The sequence below is a fragment of the Falco biarmicus genome, chromosome 4 (assembly GCF_023638135.1).
Source record: "Falco biarmicus isolate bFalBia1 chromosome 4, bFalBia1.pri, whole genome shotgun sequence".
Classification (NCBI taxonomy): domain Eukaryota; kingdom Metazoa; phylum Chordata; class Aves; order Falconiformes; family Falconidae; genus Falco; species Falco biarmicus.
Window position 1 is genome coordinate 103,241,094 of NC_079291.1, and position 21,445 is coordinate 103,262,538.

Consider the following 21,445-nt stretch of genomic DNA (forward strand, 5'->3'; position numbering starts at 1 on the left):
ATTGTAAGAGCATGAAGGAATTCACAAAGAAAGTTTGTTGTATCAGATTGGGAAATGCTTTGTACATGATTTGAGTAATTGTATTTGCTATTATGTCAGCTAAATTTATTTGAGTGTACTCTCCAGCTAAAAATTATTTATTGTAAACTTGGCAGTCATCACTGTTTCTAGCCCTTCAATAGACTGCTGCATCTTAAAGTGCAGTGACTCACAGGTAGATTTATGAAAGAGCTGCAAGAATTCTTTTTTTCCACAGGAACACCATCTCCTCCTTTTGCTGTTCTGAGTTTAATATTCCAGCTCTAATATATAGAAGTCCTTTGTCTCCTATCCCTTTTCCATTTTACTTAGAAAGGGGAATTTAGCAATAACAGTATCAGCCAGTATCAGGGTAAAACAATAGAAATTTTTTTGTGAGACTTTTTTTTTGTCCCGCTTTGGTACTCTACTGTATCATGAGGTGCTCTTGATGAACCATACTCAAAACTTTTTCCCAAGATAGTTTCAGAATCCACATTTAATCAGGTTATATGCTAGCCTGTATTCCTTCTGAGACACATTCAAATAATGAAGAAATTATATTGCACTTCTGAGATATCAGAAGAGCCTTGTTATTTGAAGATTGAAAGCCCTCCTTCCCTAAACTGTGAGTTGCGTTGAGAGACTAAAAAATTTGACTGTCTGAATAAGGCTTTGCTATGAATTACCTGGCTCTGAACACATTCAGAACTTTTCTTTCCAGAAGCCATACGTGCTGCTTGGGATTCATTTACAGGGAAACACTCACAAGGACAAGCAACTGAAGAAAGGAAAGTTCACCAGCTTGTCTGTCCTCTGGATATCTTTGAGATGCTTTGACCCTTTATGTATCCTACTTCCCGCCCCCCACGCTTATCGCTTCCACTCTCATTTATCGTCAGAACATAGAAAGAACGGCAATAGGTCATGCCTTGTTCTTGCATCTTTTATACTGCGAGTGGAGCTAGAATGCATATATGCAGGAAAATGTAGCAGCTGTGAGAACTCTGTTGCAGGTGTATAAAGCACTTGAGTAACCTTTTGCGTCTGTCTGGCTACATAACTCAGACTTCAGTTATTTCTCAGCAATCCAAAAAGCAATTGCTAGGGAATGATGGCTACATGACTATTCAAATACAAACAGCACCAACAAAATCAATGTAATGTACAGAACAGGGGTTTGAATCTATCTTTTCCAAGTGAATTTTATGGCTATAGGGCTATTAAATAATTTCTTTTTCTTCTCTTTCTTGGCTCTAGACTTGAAAAGTTCTACCTCAAGTGTCAGAAATGTATCCAGTTATTTTTGAGGTTGATAATTCCCATCCTCAGCAAAGAAAATTTGTTTCTATATCAGTGTTTAGCTTGTGAAAATATAAAGCTTATCCTTCCTACTGTTGTTTCTATACATTCATGTTCTGTCACCATGGTTTTAAATAAACACCATCAAATTAAATGCAAAATCTGCTGCATACTGAATTTGTGTATTTGTTGTGTATGATACTTTGTGTAATGTTTGCTATCCTAGGCATTTCAAAATTGCTAAGCTTTCTGTTACCCTTAAGCTGAAACTCAACAATAGCTAATAGGATAAAGACTGTGATGGGTGTGAGGATATAAGTGAGAAACATTTTCACTAATAATTTTTAATATTGACAGAGATAAGTTATTTCACAAGTCTCTGTTAAATAAACCTTTTCTAACTTAAGAAGATTGCTTTTTGTGCAACCCTTGATGTTTTGGGGTCATTTCATAGACTTCATTCATAGAGGAAGAATCAAAAACAGAAAGAAAGAAACAGTCAAAGAGGTAAAGCTTCAGAAATGTCATTCTGAAGCACAGTGGGAAGCCTGGTAATACACTTGTTGCAGCCATTGTATGCATTAGCTGCAGATTTTTAACTCACCTGTTATATGGAACATAGACATAGAGGTCTGGATATTTTCATTTTATGTTAATTTACATTTAGTTGCAGAACCACCAGTAAGAAATTTTGCATATGTACTTCTTTAAACTTTTGGTCTTTGTCAGAAGTATATTTGTGTGGATCTTAACGTAAAGCGGTTTAAGGCAGCATTAGGATTCCCTCACACTTGTCCTCTGCAGTAGAATATGGGTAGATTTTATCTGTGAAGTGCTATTATATTAGTATGTGTAACTACCTCAATCTTATGACAGCAATTTGATCTTCAAGTTGGTATATTATTTCTGGGGTGATGTGGAATTAGGTATTTTTAGAATAGCAGGAAAAAATTATTATTACAACTCCTGTTCAATAGTGTACAGAACGAACATACTTTTACTTAAACAGTTAAAAATTGAAAAACAAGAAAAATCAGGTTTAGTTTACATGGAACATCCAATATTGAAGTAAATATGATTATGGCTAAAATATTGATATTCTTTTTGTTCAGGGTTTTTTTCTGATACTAAACTGTTTTCTGGATGGGGATATATTCTTCATACTTAGTGTTAAGTATGCAGTCCCTCACAGTAGCTTTGCAACTGAATAGAAGTTGTTGCTAATATTTTTAAAAATTCTATGTAAATAATATACCATATGTAGCACTTTATATAATGTGATATTTGTGGTATTAATGGATCTGTAAAAACATTTTGGAAGTGTTTTGTATTAGTTCTTTTGCACATTAGGCATACTATGTGAAACACTATATTAAAAAGATGGAATTTGAAGACAGCCAAATGTTCTTTTGAAGACATTTTAGACAATTTCATTTTTTCTGCAATGTAAATTTTAACTCTGATTTACTCCACCTGCAGAAGTTCTTTCTAATAATTCTGAGAAAATGATAATACATACTCACACTTCTGTCATGCACTTTTCCATGTTTGTTTACAAATGCAAAAATAATTGTACTTTAATGACACAGTAATATTTATATGAATGGCAAAAAGTAGAAAGTGGGATTTATTTGTTTTTTGAATGTAGAGATTTTTTTCTGTAGGGTACCTTTTTTGTATTCAGTAATAATATTACAGATAGGCTGTCTATGTTTTGCATGTCCTCAGAACTCTAGATGTCAATTGTTCCTTCCACCCTTCAAGACTTAAATCACTACACCCCCAGATTCTTGGCATAAAATAAAAATAAATTCAAAAGCTGACACTGTGAAGGATAGACGATACATACATATATATATAGGATGTTTAAACTGTGCATATTCTTTTATAGAAAGCCTTGCAGCTGTGGAGATAGATTTAAGAAAGTGGTTTTTTTCAGTGCTTTCTTGAGTGAGTAATCTATCATACCTTGCTAGGAAAAGGATGTATCTTTAAAGTTTTCATTACGTTCTCAGCTGTATTAAATCAGCGGTATTAAAAGTATGGATTTATTCACTCTGGTACCTGAACAAAGTAATCTGTAATGGGATGTTTCATTGTGATGACAGCATTGAAAATTATTATTAACAGTGTGAAATGTCAGGTATGAGATATTTTATATCTCTCTTTGCTACCAAGTTCCTGAAGAACATAAGATTTTAGATATTGCACTTGGAGGCACAGTCTCACCTAACCTGGAAAACAACATTAAAAAGGAGGAAATAGACCTGCAAAGAACAAAGCTCTTTGGGATTTTCAGGGACTGGCTTGGAATCTCTTGATAATAAACTGAGCTAATGATTGACCTTGGGGAAGGAGTGAAAATAATGAGGTGTCATTAATTTTTCATAATTGCCAACACTATAGGTGACAACTGGAAGAAATGTATTATTTTGTCTTGAAAACACCCTTCAAAAGCTGTTTTAGATGCCATTATACTGTAACAGGCAAGCAAAAAATTAGTGTGCTTATATATGAAGCTCTAAATCTTGTCTAATTTAATGCACTGAGAAGTCAAGTCTAATTGTTGTGGGAGCTTTTTTGGGTTGTTTTTTTTTTTTTTTAAATGAATATGACTTTAATGGAAGAAAGTCTGTACAGCATGTTTTAAATGTTGTAATAAAATAGCACTGAAGTAAAAGATGGTTTTAAACTTTTTTTGTAACATTGGCTGTAACAGTGGAGGCTATGATTTTGCTTTAGTGGACCAGCTGTTCATGTACTATTGCTTAATAACAGGAAAAAGGACAGTAATAGAGGAAAGGCCAAAATATCTGAAAGTAACTGAAAAAAATCTTGTACTGCAGCTTGGAGAGTGGCATGTGAAAAATGCAGGCTCTTTGCTGACTCTGACTGCATTGGGATTAGCATATTACAGAAGCATAAGAGTAGCAGCTTTGGACAGCTAAATAGTTGGTACTGAGGATATTTTGGGGAAATTATGCTGGGTATTTTTGATTTTCTTCTCTGCTCTTTTCTTCCACGAGAGCAAAGCTGCTTTTGCTCAGATGTTCACAGTGGGCTAGATGTTGATGGAAAACGCAATTTGATAAGAACTTGGAAGTGAAGGTGCTCTCTATATGTGAAACTTGTACTAAAAACTGTCAAAGAATTTTCAGTTAGATTTGTAATTTAATCAGAGAAATTTTCAGAAAGTTATAGAATATCTCAGGTTGCAAGGGACCCATAAGGATCATGGAGTCCAACTCCTTACTCCTCACAGGACTATGTAACACTGTGTCATGTTACTAGGAATGTCATCCAGATGCTTCTAGACTGGAGCTGTCAGGCTTGTAGTGCTGTGACCACTTCCCTGGGGAGCCTGTTCCAGTGACCGACCACACTCTCGGTGAAGAACCTTTTCCTCAGGTCCAATCTGAACTTCTGACGCAGCTTCATACCATTTCATGAATGTTCTATTAGGTTCTTCAAGCTTCTGTTTCATTCTAGAAGACTTTAAATGGAGAAGTATCTTTCTTTTTCATTTGTTTGTTTCTCCATTTTCCCTCTCTATTCTCTTTCCACTCAAAGCAGGCAGATTTAAAAAAAATATTTTAAAGGATTTCCCCCCATATTACTAAGGTAATATTATAAGAGAGCGGACAGGTACTCAGAAATTGTGAAGCATAAAAACATTTTTTTTCTGTAGAACCTCTAGTGTCTTTGTCTTTACAGAATATATGCTGTTTCCACAAGACAAAACGCTTAATGTAAAAAAAAATAGACAGCACTCAGTTGTTCCATACTGTAGTCAGGTAGTCAAACAGTGGGTTTTTTTGGCAGAACTGTGTCATTTGCTCTAGAAACTGGAAGAATGTGTATTGGATGTAGTGGTGTAAGAAAAGAAGTAGTGTTGTTATAGATTAAAGGGGTTATATATGACTTCATACGATGTTTCTTGTTGGCTCTGCCACTGCGTTTCTCCTTATTGCTGGTCCAGTTGTTCCAGGCAGAGATTTTGCAAATGTCTGCTTATTTGTTTCTGATTTTCTGGGTTGTCATCCTTCTGACCCTAAGAGTTCTGTAAATGCTAAGGGTTTAGAATTGCAGAAGTCGTCATTGGAAGTCACAAAAAATCTGTTGGGGGGGGGGGGAAATCAGTCATCCAGTGACTGGGGTATCTCACGCTTTATATGGAGTGAACAGCTTGATTTACATCTCATTTAGAGAACACTGTTAAGTCAGGTCTGTGAAATCAAAACACTATTAGTTAGGAATCTGGGAAGATTATTCTTCTGAAATAACCACATAAACAGTGGAGAATAAATATGTAACTTTTCAGAATAAAATTCAAAATTAACAGCAATTTACACTGATTAAATTACAAACATCACGAACTTTTAAGACCCTGTTCATTAACATAGGAGCTGGATTTTATTTTGGCTTTTTTTTTTTTTTTTTGAAGAGACATACAAAGATAAAACTATAAGTTATGGTCTTTAACAAGTTTAAGACACTTACTGTGCTAGAGATAATGTGATGGTTTTACAGAACTATTTCTGTAGTCCATTAGGCTGTAGTATTGCTCTTCCATAATTCCTATTACCACAATGCATTGTTTAGTTCATGTACACCATGTTTAGTTAATAAACAAACATCCAGAGCATGTGGAAAGCTCGTTTTCCAGAGGTTTTGGAAAAATCTAATTAGATGAGATAATGTAGTGTTATGGTAATGCAAAAGCTAAAGTATAAAATACATTCTCTTGTAATCTGAGCATTGCCCAGACTGCTTTCTGTTATATGTTTTCTGTTGGAAATTACTTGCATTAAAAATGAAGCAGTACTTTCTGATGAAGGAAAAGCCTTTAAATGATGCTGTTCCTACTGTGATTTTACTTAGTCTTAAAAAATATATATTAAGTTTCATAACTTGAAATATTCAAGACTCTTTTGTTTTCTTGTAATATTTCCAGTGCAGTGGTCTGAAGTAGAAGAGAGGTGTACTTGTCCAGATTTTGCTTGGCTGCTTTCAGTGGTCTCTGCTGGTATTTCAAGATATTTGGAACTTAATAGGATATGATCTTGAATTTCTTTATGGTTATCTTGCAAGACACTGGGTAAAATTTGAGAAATTACTTAGAAAATAAAGACAGCAGAAGTTGTGTTCAGGGCCTGGACCTTTGAAGCCCAGTGAGCTTTATATGTATTTATATGAAAGTAGAGCATTTATGCTTAGATAGTATGCAAATGTCCTACCATCTGCAAAAACAGAAGGGAGAGTCGTCTTTGTGGTAGCTCAGTATACCACTACATTTTTAGTCCTCGGAGCTCTGGTAAAATGGTAAATGCTTGTAACATAGCAGCTCATGATTTCCCAGAATTACTGGAGTGAAAACTCACTAGCTTTCCAACAGCTTCACAGAAGATCTGCTTTTATGGCAATGTCATATTTCCCAGAGGAATATTTGAAGGTTGTATCAGGAATAATCTAATAGTTGTGTGGGTTTTTTTTTTTGTGTGTGTGTGTGCTAGTGTTTTCCTAATGATACAATAAATTCAGATCTGAAGACAACGAGAAAGAGTAATATTTATGTAGGAAGGCATTTTTTTTTTAGTTTATGTTTAAAATTAGAGTGACTGCCCTTTGTCCAAGTCTGAGTCACTGTCCACTCATAATTTTGATGCCTCTCTGGAAGGCCTGTACATGCAAGCTTCCAATAAGTGAAAAGCATTTGCATTTTCTTCTAAAATGCAGAAGAGAATTATTGGAAGTGATGATGATAAACAGTCTTGGAGCAAGGGCTGAAACTGAGTTACCTTGCTAGCTGTAGAGACTTTTACGTCTTCTGTGTACTCCAGTGAATTTGGACTTATTTCTGCTCAAACAAGAGCTTTTAACAATAGAGGTGCAATATGCTATTCATCATTCGAGGGTGCTTTCAGAAGGGAAACATGATTTTCAGACTTAGCAGAGGCAGTCAGTATATGTGTCTCTTAGTTGCTCAAGAATGAAAAGAGTGGGCAGAATATCCTTTGAACATCCTTTATTAAACAGAGTTCCAAGAGGAAGACAAAGAACATCCTTTTGGTTCAGATAGGTCTTAATTTTGAACAAGACACTTTGTATCTTAGTGCTGACTGTATTAGGGGCACCTCTGAACACATGCAGAAAGGAAGTGACAGACATCTGCAGTATCTTCCACTGTTGGAGGAAGTTGTCATGTAAATGTTTAAGTTCTAAGTACCTATTACAACTAAGTACAAATTACCACTAAGCCTCAGAAAGTCTTACTTTATAAATGTTCAATCTTCCAGACATGAGAATATTCATATTATTTGGTTCAGCTTTTAATTTCTCTGGTTCTGAAGGGTCACAGGACTTTGAATAATAAGAGAAGCCCATAAGGTTATTTGTGTAAGTCATGTTATCGGGAAAATAATTTGCCTACTCTTTCCATTTATTGCTGCCGTGTATGAGTTGTTCTTCCTCTGTTGTTTAGTCTTACACTGGGACAGTGTCTCTTCTCGCTCAACCTTGAAAGTTTTGGTCTACTGTCACCTGATCTATATTTAATGACCTTATAGAGCTAATCTAATATTAGAAGTACAGAGCCTGCTTTTTCTTCAGCTAGTATCTGTAGATAAAGTAAACTTTTAAAATTTAGATAGGTAAAGGTAAATAATAACTAACAACCAAATATGGATATAAACATTTATATTTAGATGTTGGTAATTGAGCATAACCATGCTGATGCTTGCTTAAACAATGTGCCTTGAACATTTTGTGTGCAACTATTGGAAACATATAAGGAAGTATCAGGAAAACGTACATCAAGAGTAAGGCTGGAAAGTGTTGAGTAATTAAGGTAAAAATAATTCAGATTAAGGTTTTTTTTTTCTTTTTTAAAAAGGTACTTAAACTCCCAAGAAATTGAGGCAATGCATAAGCAAAACGCCAATGTGTTAAACCTTATCTTTAATTCTAACTTTTAAAGTATTGTTTATTGTGGATAAATAATTACAAACAAATAGTTATCTATCAGATAAGCTGTGGTAATTGAGAGAATTTCCAAAAACTGCTTTTGAAAGTGATTCTGCTGGAAAAGAATTTTTGTAGCATTGATACTGCTCAAAAAATAATAGCGAAAGATGTTGAGAGTGAAAGCTCCTTCCTATAGACAGGAAAGGAAACCAATATGTTAAGTGAAATTTTGAACCCTGTTTAGTTCTCTTTTTTCAGCAAAACCCCCCTCGTTAACATGATCATTTCTCATTTTGTGAAAATCATTTATAAATCACAAAGAACACCATAAATCAGTATATTCTGTATATATAGGGATTGTTCTGTATGCATACACCTGCAGATGGGGAAAACATCAGGGTGTAGCAGAAGAACTAAAGGGGGGCCTTCAGGGTGGCCCACTTCTTCCAGTGAACACAGGGTACTGGTCATGACTGCACCACAGAAGTCCTACAAGCCTTACCGTGGTAAGTTTTCTATAGTGAATGAATTATTTGTCAGTTACAGTCGTATTTATGTTTGTGATCACAGAACTAACAATTTGTGCATGTACCTTGGAATATTTTTTTCTAGTTTTTCAATTAAATTTGATTTATAATTATTTTAATTTCTCTGTTTATCTTTTGTGTTAAGGGGCTGGATAATGATATGAGCTACAAATCAATTTAGGGTTCTCTTTTCCTTTTCCTGTCTTGCAGATACTTATCATCTGGTAGGAAATGCATTACATAAGAGAAGGGTCAGAAAAAGAATTTGATGATCCCAGCTTGAAAGACTAAATTGAGGCAGGTAATGATGCAGTTCCTTGGCTCGTAATTCTTCCCATTTGTTATGAGGACTATATAGTAGCTGGGTCATAGAATGCTGCATGGTATATATTAATGAAGTAAAGTACAGAATCACAGTCCTTTTACCTAGCTGCTTTGTAAAAAAAAAAAAATAATTAAAACATCATTGTACCATTCTTTCTCTTAGATCACCCTTGTGATGAGATCATCCAGTGTACCACCGTTTTCCTCCTAGAAAACGTGGGCGATAAGAGGATCAGAAGAAGCCCACAAAAAAAGGATTACATTGCACTCATTTTTTTCTTTACAAATACTTTCTCACATTGTAAACTGTTCTGAAGAAAATGCTATCATCCAAACTTGCAATAACATAAAGAGCTTCCAATAAAAATATGTAAAACATAGTTATTTTTAAGTATGCTTTTATTACAAATGCAAAGAAACTTTGGTGTTAAGATTTTGTAAGTAAAATGATACACTTCCAAAACCATGCTTAAAGAAATATGGTGTGGAGGGACAATGAACGAGACAAGTGCATGTATGAGATCTAACTTAAGATATTTTATTGTTGGTATGTGTGCTCCTAAATGAAAATATTATATCCATTTTCTTTTTATTGCCTCTAAATATAATGAAAATAATCTAAGATACCTCATGGTATCTTTTCCCATTCTGTTATGCTTAACAGACTTGCATATGATTTCATCTGCAATGACTTTGCTGCAGAATGATGTCATTGATTGGTATTACACTTGACTGACCCTGATGTAAATAAGGAAAGAGTCAAACCATTGGTTTGTGGAGACCTACTGACTGCTGAAGTTCAGCTTTGAAATTCAGTCTTCTGAATAATGGTACACAGCAATATCCAAATAGAAAATGAATAATGTATGTAAAGGGAGCTTTTAGCATGCTGAGATACTGACTATGGACCTGTTACTGAAGAGATTTCTGCTAGGCAGGAGTTGATGCCAAGAATTTTTGACGTTTGTGGGATAAGGCCATCAATTGGCAGGATATGTGAAGAAGTGATTTTGGAAATGGAGGTTATGTGGCAAGACATAGGGGCCTAGAAAATCTGCTAGACTTTACTGGGAGAGTCCATAGAGAGCTGTAAATAACTAGATAGTCTTTAACTTAGAAGCAATGGAGTAAGTAAACTATGAAATAAATTGTTTCTGTAATATGTCAACGGAGTTATGTAGTTGGCAAGTTTCCAGCAGGTAACTTTTTATACTGTCTGGGTTTTGGTTCTTACTCTACACAGTTTCTCTGTTCTTTGTACAGTTAGCCTGCATTGTAGAGTTTTTAACCCTTAAACTATTTATAACTCTGTTTTAAATTTTCCTGTATTAAAATGTCTTTATGTGCAAGCTTTGTTACATGATGTCAGCAGAGCTTGGGTAGTTAATTGTCTATCACTTTATTTAAATTAGGGAAAATCTATCCGTTCATAGAGCTGCTAGGTAAGTTACTAGTGGTGTGTTGTTTTTTTTTTTGTTATTTAGTGATAGCACTGTATATTCTGTATTCACTGAGAGCTTCTATAATGTATAATAAGTAGCTATTTAAAAATATGGAATATATATGAATGGCAGTTATACCTAGACTGAAGATTTGGCATGTTCAATCAGTAGTATGCACTTAAACCAGCGACCAAAATATAAAATTCAGACTCCCTAGTGATTCACAGAAGGCCTAGACCAAATTCCCCAGAGGGAGATTTGGAAAGGCATAGCAAGGGCTGACCTTGTCTAAGCCTATAAAAACTTGAGTAATAGATATGAAATGAATGCGAAATGCAACATCTCAGGCAATATTAAGATAATGAAGAGTTGTAAGAAATGAAACTGAGAGCAACCTGATTTACTCAGTTTTGTGTTTGCTCTGTAGTGTGAAGGTAGTATGAAAAATAAATAAATAATCAGTATGAGCTATGGCATCCTTAGAGGAGTATCAGCACTAACAGAGAAGTATCAGAAGAAAAACAGATGGATTTGAAGGATGGATTAAGCATGAATATATTCAGCCAAGGGGTGATACAAGACTGCAGCCTCAGAGTGTATAAATTTTCCGATAACATGAAAATTAGTTAATACTGTTAATGTTTATGTTCTCATAACTGGGCTTAAGACTAAACGACAAAATAAAATTGTTTAATCCCTTAAAATATAGTGGTCTATATAGTAGAGACTTGGCAACAAGTAATGCAAAGCAAATGGCTGAAATTTTACTCCATTGTGTTGTAGTTTTCACTTATTTAGCACCTTTTGCTCAGCTATTTCAAAGAGCTATTTCAAATATATTATTAACATGTCAGTGAGAGGTATTATATTTTGAAACCAATTTGTAAATAAAAGTAGAAAAGGGATGGTTCTTCGTTATCATAGATATTATAGTCTGTGTGCTGACATACAGACTAAAGTTTGCTCTGTTTTCTATTCTGAGTTTTAGTTCATAGAATATTATAAAAGGAATTAATGTAGTATAGTCTTATCTACACTTTATTACACTAATTTTATCAACAATATAGCTCTGAAGTGTTAATTGCATTTATTATGTAATAATGAAATAGAGATCAGGATTTTTTCAGGTTTGCTTTTCTTGTTATGGCTAGGGATTCTCAGCAAGAGGTTGTTTTCCTGAGATAATCACTCATTTTAAGTCAAACTAGACAAATGCAAATCCCCTTAGTAATACTGTAAATTCTTTTGCCAACCTGTGCTCTTGCGAATTTGCTTGTCAAACTGAAGGTAGTTTCACAGTTGTATAGAAACAGTCTTTGACATGTAGTTACAATGTAGAAATAAGATCAACAATTTTTAGGCCATTAGTAGCATGTATAGTATGTCTTTTCTCACTTGCATTGCAGGTATTTTATGTGTTTGGTTCACTTCTGGGAGTAAAAAGTGCTCTGAAGGGGAATTTTTAACTAGTAATTGTACTTCATAGGATAAGTTTAGTTTAAGACAAACGTGATGGAGAAACAGCTTATTGACTGAAACAACTTTAATATGATTCTTTTGGTATGTTGAGGTTTCTGTTTCTATTCTACAAATCTCTGTTCTTTCCTACCACTTTGTGATAAGGGGAAGCCATCTAAGGCATCCTTTTCAGTGTCATAGAGACCTTTAGAAGAGGTTCCTGCTGTTCTCTGTAGTCATGGGTGAGAGCAAGAATGGAACAAAATGTTGCGGAGTGATTAGTGTAATGCAGCTTAGCCTGCCATGGTGCTAGAATTCCCAGACTCCGCTGGGAAGCAGTGCATTGTATCCCCTATGCTGCTCAGAGGCTATTAGGCTGAAAAGAAGCACTGTGTGTCCTTTCCTGATTCAGAAGGAGGCAGCACTGTGAATTCTAAAAACTGTGGGTCCTGATTAGGTGTCCCTAATAGGCTATCTGTAAGTTGTCATTCACTGTCTGATAAAGAAACAGTTTTTCATTGGGACTTATGGGGCTGTGCAAGCATTAGACTGGGCAGATGATGTAGGTTCACGTGAAATACTGAATGTATTTACTGCCTACCTTCACACCTTAAAATGAGAAGTATATTTAATGCATGATCAAAATGCTGTTGGCATGGCTTAGTGAAAGAATGTACTGCTTATGTATGGGAGATGTCTGTATTTTTACTCGTGGAATGGATGTATGTTTAGTCACATGATTAGAGATGGGCTGCAAGTTTTTCAGGAAAATGGTAGCAGTGTGCAGGCTGGCATAACTGTCCAGGGGGTAGAAAAGAAGAAGCTGTGTGGGCTGAATAAATTGTTCTGGTTGCATAAATATAATGGGAAGTTTACCACTTCTGATGATTAAAAATGGTCATTTTGTGGAATAAGAACTGGTATGCTGATACTGATGTCTATACTTGAGATTGTATGAGATTTATTCCAGTGTATAAAGGTCTATTCAGTAATACTGCTGATCAATGCATGTAAATCTTGCAGGGTGGAAGGTATGTACTCTTGGTGTGTAGTAAACTGTGTGGAAAATAATTTCAGATTACTAAATCATGTTGTGGCTGGATCTAGTCAATGTTACATGGTGACTTGATATTCAGAAAGCATTTTTGTTTTGATTTATAGATAGATCTCACTAAACTGGACTAGAAATCCAAAATCAGCAAGTCTAAATTGAGACTTTTAATGGCTCTGACCCATCTGCTTTTTATATTTTCTTCAGTTCATCTGTGGGACAGAGATCTCATGAATATGCATATTGAGTGAACGGACGAGCAGAAACAAATCTATAAGGAACAGATCATTTAATATGATATAGGTAGTAATCTTTTAGCTTTCTGAAAGTTTGTTGTATTTGACAAGCCATCTTCCTGTCATCATGTTTTTTCAACTGTTTTTATAAATTGTAGAGTTTAATTTTATATATTTTTTTCAGTCAGGTTATGAAGCATTTAGTAGAAACAGTTGCTGGAACACACCTTGGAAGGAAATTAAACCTGACCTTTGGATGACCTGACAGAAAATGACTTGTTTGCAGCTACATGTTTATAGCTTACTGTTTGTGATATGAAAATATTTTCGTGCATGCCAACCTTCTCTGTACAGGGCCACAAAATGGCAGAAGTTGGTGTAGGGGGCTGAATTGTATTGCTGCAGAAACTATCGTCAGGACTTTGCTACCGTGTGCGTGTGTAAACTTTTTTTCACTAGTTTGCATTTATATTATAAGAAGGTTCAACAACTGAGTTTATCATACTCTTCTGATTTCCACAGACACCATTCTGAAAAAGTTCTGCAACAAAGTGTTGTCACTGTGTTCTCTAACAATCTTTTGACTTAAAATTCTTTGTACTTAGATGGTGGTGCTGTTCTTGCAGTCATTTTGACATCTTTATGATGTGATCTTTCACAGCAGAATCATTTAGGCTTTACTCTAAGGCTGTGCTGTACTTGATGAGAAGTCTGCTTTCAGACCAATCAATTTATTTCTGTTCTGAATCTGTTGAAGCTAATTGCACATTAGTAAACTGCATTGTTGCAGTTCTTTACTTTGTAGCCAAATACTTTGCGTATTAGGAAGTCAGATATTTAGGCATAAAACATTGCAGTAGCAAGAGTAATAAAACATATTAGTTTTTGAAAATTGTGCTCCCATTCTTTGAGGTGGTTGTAGGAAGAGGTATAGTTTTAATGGACACAAGGGTTTAATTAAAACACATAGCTCCATTTAAAGTTTCAGTTTATGTACTGCAGAAGATATCCAGGACTTCTTAGGAAGTGCCTGAACCAGAACCCAAAAGGGTTGATGGCATCTTGCCTATACGGACCATATTTGCTTTAGACTGGGTAAGTTAAGCTCTAATTGTAATATACAAGCAATAGTAGGTGGCTCAAACTGGGCTGGGGGATTCAGTGTCTTTTGTGTGTTCCTGAACTACAGTACGTGAAGGCAGATAAAGATTGTTAAAAATGAAAATGTTTCTAAGGTATAAAGCGCAAAAAGTTAATGGATGCATTTAGATGCATCGGTGTTGGGACCCCACTGTGAATTGTGAATTATGTAAACCTAACTGAAGTCAGTCTATTCACTCTAGCTTGTTCAAATAACGGGCAGAGCAGGCAGTTGCCTTTGATGGTAATCTGCCTGCCCTTCACTGAGAAACTATGGTGCATCTACTCTAAACCAGAAAACCTTCCAGTCTCCCCAGCTGTGTAGGGAAGGGTTAAGAAGGTTGAGTGGCTCCCTTCCTGTGACAATGATTTCTACCTCAGCCTCTCCTTGAAACTCTAAAAAGAGTTTTTCCTCGCTTGTTCAGCTCCATTTTGCTCCTCAAAAGCATGAGAGGAACAGCAAGGTGAATGGGACTCCTCAAGAGAAAGGAGAACAATGGTAAGTAAGAGGAAGCTGCAGCTTCTAGGATGTGAATTGAGGTCCCTGCAATACCTCTGGGCTGGATGTGAGCATTACATTGTCCTGTGCTCCACATAAAAGAAAAAATGGTGTCTGAGGAAGGGTGGCCTGGGTAAGAGCAGAAGAGAGCATTAAACCTCTGCCCTTGGCTGTTACTGTCTTTCAATTCCTTTCTTATCCTAAAGATCTCCTGGAACAAGTGTCACTCTGAGAAGCCTTGAGTTGACTCTGCCATTATTTTGAAACAAAGATGACATAAAATGTTTTAAATAGTAGTAATTCTAATTTTTTGAACTTGAAAATACAGATATAGAAATCAGGTAATATATAGCACGTAATTTTTTTCTCGGTATATTAAAGCAATTTATTTATTGAAACTGTACTTGTTGTCTTCAGCCGTTCTGCAAATCTGGCTCCAAAAGTTACCAAAACAGAACAAAACCTGTATTTATACTGAGGTAAGCTTAGTGCCTAAAAGTGTGAAAAATGGAAAGCATTAGATAACTCTGGTTTGCCATTGCTAGCACTTCTCTTTGTAACATGGTGGGATTTTTTTTTTTTTTTAAATACATGTTGTAATGTATTTGATACAGAATTTGGTCTCCTACGTCATCATGAAGTTTTTCTCCATTTGTCTGTTTTCCAGTCTTACGCTCTTTATATCTCATTGACTCCCAAAGTTTGGAAAATTCTCTTTTAGGGTCCAATTTTAATTTCAATAGATAGTACCAGTAATTTCAGTGGAGATTCTTTTGATTTACATCTTAGAGAAAACTAAATATTTATTTATTTATCCATATTAAAACCATGCATTAAAACAGCATTTAAGTACTGATGCACAGCGAAGTATTTTGTAATCTGTGACTCAGCCCCCAGGCTGTAGATATTGATGTTGAGCATATAGTTACAGAAAAGATACACTCCCTAAATTGTGTAAGGAAATGGTGTCTTGCTGCTTATATTGCCCTGAGTTAGAATAGGAATAAGCTACAATTTTTTGCTTTAAAAAATCTGTGAGGGGAAGCAGCATTGTTTTGAAGAGGCAATATTGTATTTGTAACTGTCATAATTTTAACGCAGATAAGGATCTAGCATCTTTTATGCAGTGAGAAAACATTCCCCCCCCCCGATCATATTTTCTTAAGGGATAGGGTTTTTTTTTCCTGATAAAAAGGGAAGACTGAAAGAGGAAACTTGAACAGATGGATTCAAGTTACCAAGCAACACTTTGTTTCCCAGGCAATGGAAAAAGAACTGGAGCAGGTGCTAAGTGCATTTTCTTCTTCTTCTTTTTTTTTTTTTTTTTTGTTATCATGAGTTGATGAATTAACTTCAATTTAACAGACTCTTGACGGACTTCATAGAATGATAAAATATTCAGCTGGACGATAACTACTTGTGGAGGTTGTTTACTGTGTGATTTGAATGGTTCTTTTCTGTAGTTCGGTAGCGCACAGTGTAGTTGGCAAGCAACACATCACAACTAGTTTTTGTAGATGACACTGGTGGTGGTTTCACTCCGATATTCTCATATACAATCAACTCTGTTTTGCAATATTCTGATTTAAATGTATTGCTGTAATGATGCATTCAGGCTCTTCTCTAGAATCTAAGTTTCAGAGTGAAATGAGTGTTGTGCATTGTCAAATGTTTAGACATTACTCCCTACCTCTTCCCTGCTGAGAAAGACTGTCTTGGTGGGTGTATCTCAGCTGACAGGTATATCTGCATTGAATTGGTGGATTTGGTTAAGTTTCTGTCAGATCCAAAAATATGATTTTTTTTTTTTTTTTTTTTTAAAAAAAAGGTCAATGCAAATTCATTTCTCCTTCCTTTTACCTTTTTTTTTTTTTGGGTGTGTTTGTGTTGGGGTATGTGGTGTGTGATGTGAATTTTTTTGGCAAGCATAAAATTTGGTTTTAGGTTAAAATGCATGAATCTTTCTTTAAATTTAAGAGTTGCATTCTAATTGTTTGTTTGAAAAAAGATCAAAGGCAATGGAATATTGAAGCTATTTGGAATATTTTTTCCCAAACATTTCATTTAACACTTTGAAAAATGTTGATTGCTTTAGACTTCTAAAGGTCTTTAAAGATTGTTTAACAAAATAGAAATATATTAGTTTCAATGGTTCTTACAAGCTTTTGTTTAAGAAACCAAAATAAAACACCCACAGCCTCCCCAAAACCCCAGCACCCAAATCATGAATTATAAAAATATGAAAATATGAGCCCAAATGAAAAATTGTCCATCTTTCATTGAGAATTAGCTTAGCGCTGTCCCTTGCTGTCAGATATTTGCATGACCTAAGAGCTATATAGAATGTCTGTTAATCAATGATCCTTTTTACTAGTGCCATCCATAAAAATATGTACACTTAGTAATTTTGGAAATAATATTGCACACTCAAATTGTATGTAGTAAAGAAACTAATCAAAGTATTATTAGTATTTATATGGTATACTATTGAAAAACCCCAACTTCTATGGATATAGAATATAGTGCTTAGGCAATCCTTTTGTGCGTTAATTTAGCAATCCAACATTTTTATCTGCACATATATCAACTACTTAGGAATGTAGGGATGAAATCTGTCTGACTATCTAGGGGAGATAATTTTGTTAATTGAGAGCTTTGACATGCTGTTACTTGATAATGTTTTAACTGTAATCTTGTATTTAGTTATAAAATAATGATATCTAATTTTTAATCTACCAATATTTCTTAGTCCTTCTGTATAGGGCTGCTCTCAATCCATTCATCCATCACCCAACCTATACTGGTAATGGAGGTTGCCCCAGGCCACTTGGCCAGGACCTTGCACTTGGCCTTGTTGAATTTCAGGAGATTCACACTGGCCCAATCCTCCAGCCTGTCCAAGTCCCTCTGGATGGCATCGCTTCCCTCAAGCATTATCAGTTGCGCGTCTTGGCTTGGTGTTATCTGCAAACTTGCTTGGTGTTACCTGCAAACTTGCCCACTATGTGTCACTGATCAAGATATTAAATAGTATTGGTCCCAATACAGACTCCTGAGGGACACCACAAATATCACCACAAAACTTTGTTTGCATTTTTTAAAAAATTGCTATACTGAAGAGCCAAGGAACTTACACATTTGAAGTCTTATTACCTCTGATGTTTGTTGGCTTTGCTGATTAAGGCCTGATGTTTAAATACTAAATAGCCTAAACCAGCAGTAATTTTAAATGCATGTAAGTAAAACCCACCCATATTTAGAAAAGCACTTCCTGGAGAATTAGGGAACTGAAAATCAAAACCATAAATTATTTTAGCTAGTGATTTCACTGAGCCAATGTGAAGAGAAAAGAGACAGTAAGGAATACACTAAAAGGTAGGTTAGAAAGATAACAAGGCAGTGTATCCATTAATAATAAGTATGGATTTGAGTAAGATAAACTGATGTAACTATGCTTTTCAAAATTAAAAAAGTCCTGTGCTAATTAATTTAAAGTATTACTGCAACATGGGGGTGTGCATCACACAGGGAATGCCAACCCTTTCTTTGGTTGGCTCAGGTTGTTTGCAGTGATATTCTGATCAAGGGTTGATGTTTTATCAGTGCTAAATTTATAAAAATGATTTCTACAAAAAAAAAAAGTGAACAGTATGTTTAAAGTTCAGTGTATTAGGATGAGGAAAAGAGAGAAAACTATTTATTGTCAAGTTTCTTTCACTGAAGGTTTTTGCGAAGCAAAAACTTTTCCTTAACTTCCGAGAAGTAATTTTGGGAAGAGGAAAAAAAATTAACGATACTGGGGAAAAAAAAAAAAAAAAGATCCTCTAGGCATTTTGTCCCTTTTGCAAAGAAAAGAAATAAATTTTTAAGGATTCTGGTGAAACTAGAGTTTCAGTAGCTCCTTTCAGGAAACATTCTATGTGCTTTCAATTAGAAACTAAATTGTCCCACATGCATTTCAAGCTCTATACACAAATCGCCTTTTCACTTGAAAACTTTTTATATGTGGTCTTTTGCCAGAAGACACTCTTCTAGCATGACAACATACATGGTTGCTTAAGGTGTTTTTGACATACAAGTCAAAGAAAAGCTGAGTTTTCTTAATGCTCAGATTATTTTTCCTTGTAGTCTGTCTTTAGGCATGTTAGTAAAACATATCGTAAGCCCTTAATTTATACTTGAATTCAGGAATAAATGGAGGTACAATCATTGTAAAGAAATATTTTGGCTAGTGACTCAATATGTTCGTTTTCATCTGATGTAAAACCTTCTTCTTCCTCCCTCCTATTCTTCTTCACACCCCCAGGTTTTCTAATGTAGGCCAAAAGCGGTGTCAGAATTGTTGTTCAAGAGCAATACTGAAGTTAATGAGATTATTGCTAGACTTGTCTGCAGTGATGGACTATTTGATCTTTTATAGTTTGTTGGTGTATAATTTTGCAATTTTTTCTATATTAATGAAAACTCATATTTGGCAGTTTATTTAAAAATGTGAAATGGAGAGAGAATTAGACATGCATCTGAATACTTTGCTTAACTGTGAGGACTTAATACATTTAAGTACACCTACTTTACAAAGAAACTCTTTTTCTAGTACAGAACTCTTATAGCTATCAACTCTTTATAGTTTCCATAATTTTTCATTTCATATGCTTCTATCCACGTTTTCATTTTGTCAAACTATAAAATTTGTTGGGATTTGACAGAATTTCGTTAACATGTTCCCACAGAGTTCAAATACCAGTGGTAGTAGTTTTTTAATAGACGACCAATGGCAATTTGATTTTTTGAATTCTTCCTAATAACAAGGCTTTTTTCCCCTACATACTGGAGCCAGACATGGAAATTTTCAGTGTTGTCAGTTTATGGTTTCCAGAAAGATAAGAGTTTGATCAGGACTTCTTAAATATACTTTGATCTAAACTATTATGAGACCATTTTATCTGGAGGTAGAGCAAAGGGTTAGAAAACGGGAGAGAAGATAAGCTTATATGTTAAGAATAAATTAATTTCTATATGTTAAATTTTTGTAGTATTCTGGTTAAATAGATTTTGATCACTCTTTCTTAATGGTATTTTTGCCTGAAGAAACACTACTGTTTAGACATTTTAGGTAAGTGGCTGTGCTTTTGCTTGAATTAAATAATTGATTGAAATATTAATATACTGTTGATTTGAATTTTAAAGTTCAGACAAGTTGTCCATGTAGAAGCAATAGCAAGGCTTTCTTTTCCAGGAGAATGGAAGCAGTCTGCTTTGAGGTGTTTAAGATAACTAGCAGCTCCTATACTATTGCCTGCTGTGATTTACAGATTTGTACATTTTACCTAGGAATACATAAAGCTGGATTTACTGACATGATTGTTTCTTATGCCTGTTTTTATGTTGCCTTAGACATAGTTGCTGCCATTTTTAATTACCTATCTTTCTTATTCCACTGGCTATTTGATTCAGATGTCTTTGTTCCTATTATGTCTTTATTTTTTTCAAATCTTGAATTTGGTGTTAATTTTAAAAATATCTTCTGGTTTATGATTGCATTTTCCTTCTGTTCTTTAATCAGTAGAAGCTTACCGGTTGAAATGCAGGCACTCACCGACATGATTCCATCTCTAAACTGCCTATTTTTCTGAAAAAAATCCTTTTCTTTCTAACACTTTGTGCTATGCTGTTTTAGGCAGTTCTATGTAAATAGAAGGTAAAACCCTTGAACTGCATTAACAGCATTGGTGTAACCTGTTATTTAAGAGTTTCAGCTCAGTGTGGTCTAATCAGAACAACATATAGTCACTGATGTCTTGGGAACCTTAAAAAAGTACATCAGAAGCAGAATAAAAGAAGGATTGGTTTGCAGCACCCTGGCTTTCCTGCAGCCAAGTGATGAAGTGTCTTATAATAAAGCTGGGATAAAAAGGCAGTTTTGTTTGTGTTTTAATTAGTATGAGGTTTGTGCCATGCTATGGAATGTGGATTTTGATTATCAGTCAATAATGATAAGATCTTGCAACATCTTTTTCTTGATTTCTGAACAAAAGAATAGGACTCGTCTTCCACCATTTTAGGAAGTATATGATATGAACTGTCTCCTCTTGGGATTTTTGATGTTTAAATTAGTGGTGAAATTGTGTGCTGAAATTACTTCTGAGGCCAGCACAAGATGCTAATCTAATATCCTAGAAACATGTGGAAGGAGAAAGCTATGACCAGCTTTGGTTTAAGATTAATTTTGGTCTAAAAGCAAAGAATAGTAGAGTAAATTTAATGTGAAGAAAAAGACCTCATTACCTAGCAATTTTGTGTGGGTGTGTTAATCACCTTGACAACTAAGAATCATCGTGAAATCCCTGGTGTGGGCATCTGATTGTGCAGTGTTATAATTGATTTGTATGTACAAAGTGGTTACTCAGAAGTACTACCAACTGCAGTGATACAGATGTCATATAGGGGTTATAATGAAAGTGTAATTTCATAAATGAATATATCAG

The 21,445-nt window shown here is 34.9% G+C and overlaps 1 protein-coding gene and 1 long non-coding RNA gene across 5 annotated transcripts in view; both read left to right on the plus strand.

The window, feature by feature from the left end:
• The window catches only part of ERC2 (ELKS/RAB6-interacting/CAST family member 2), a 521,691-nt gene that overhangs the window by 93,046 nt on the left and 407,200 nt on the right, over nucleotides 1-21,445 (plus strand). The gene's annotated exons all lie outside the window — the stretch shown is intronic.
• On the plus strand, nucleotides 8,570-9,484 carry LOC130149067 (uncharacterized). The gene is made up of 3 exons (XR_008821768.1): nucleotides 8,570-8,789; nucleotides 9,021-9,111; nucleotides 9,298-9,484. It is a non-coding gene; the product is annotated as an uncharacterized LOC130149067 (long non-coding RNA).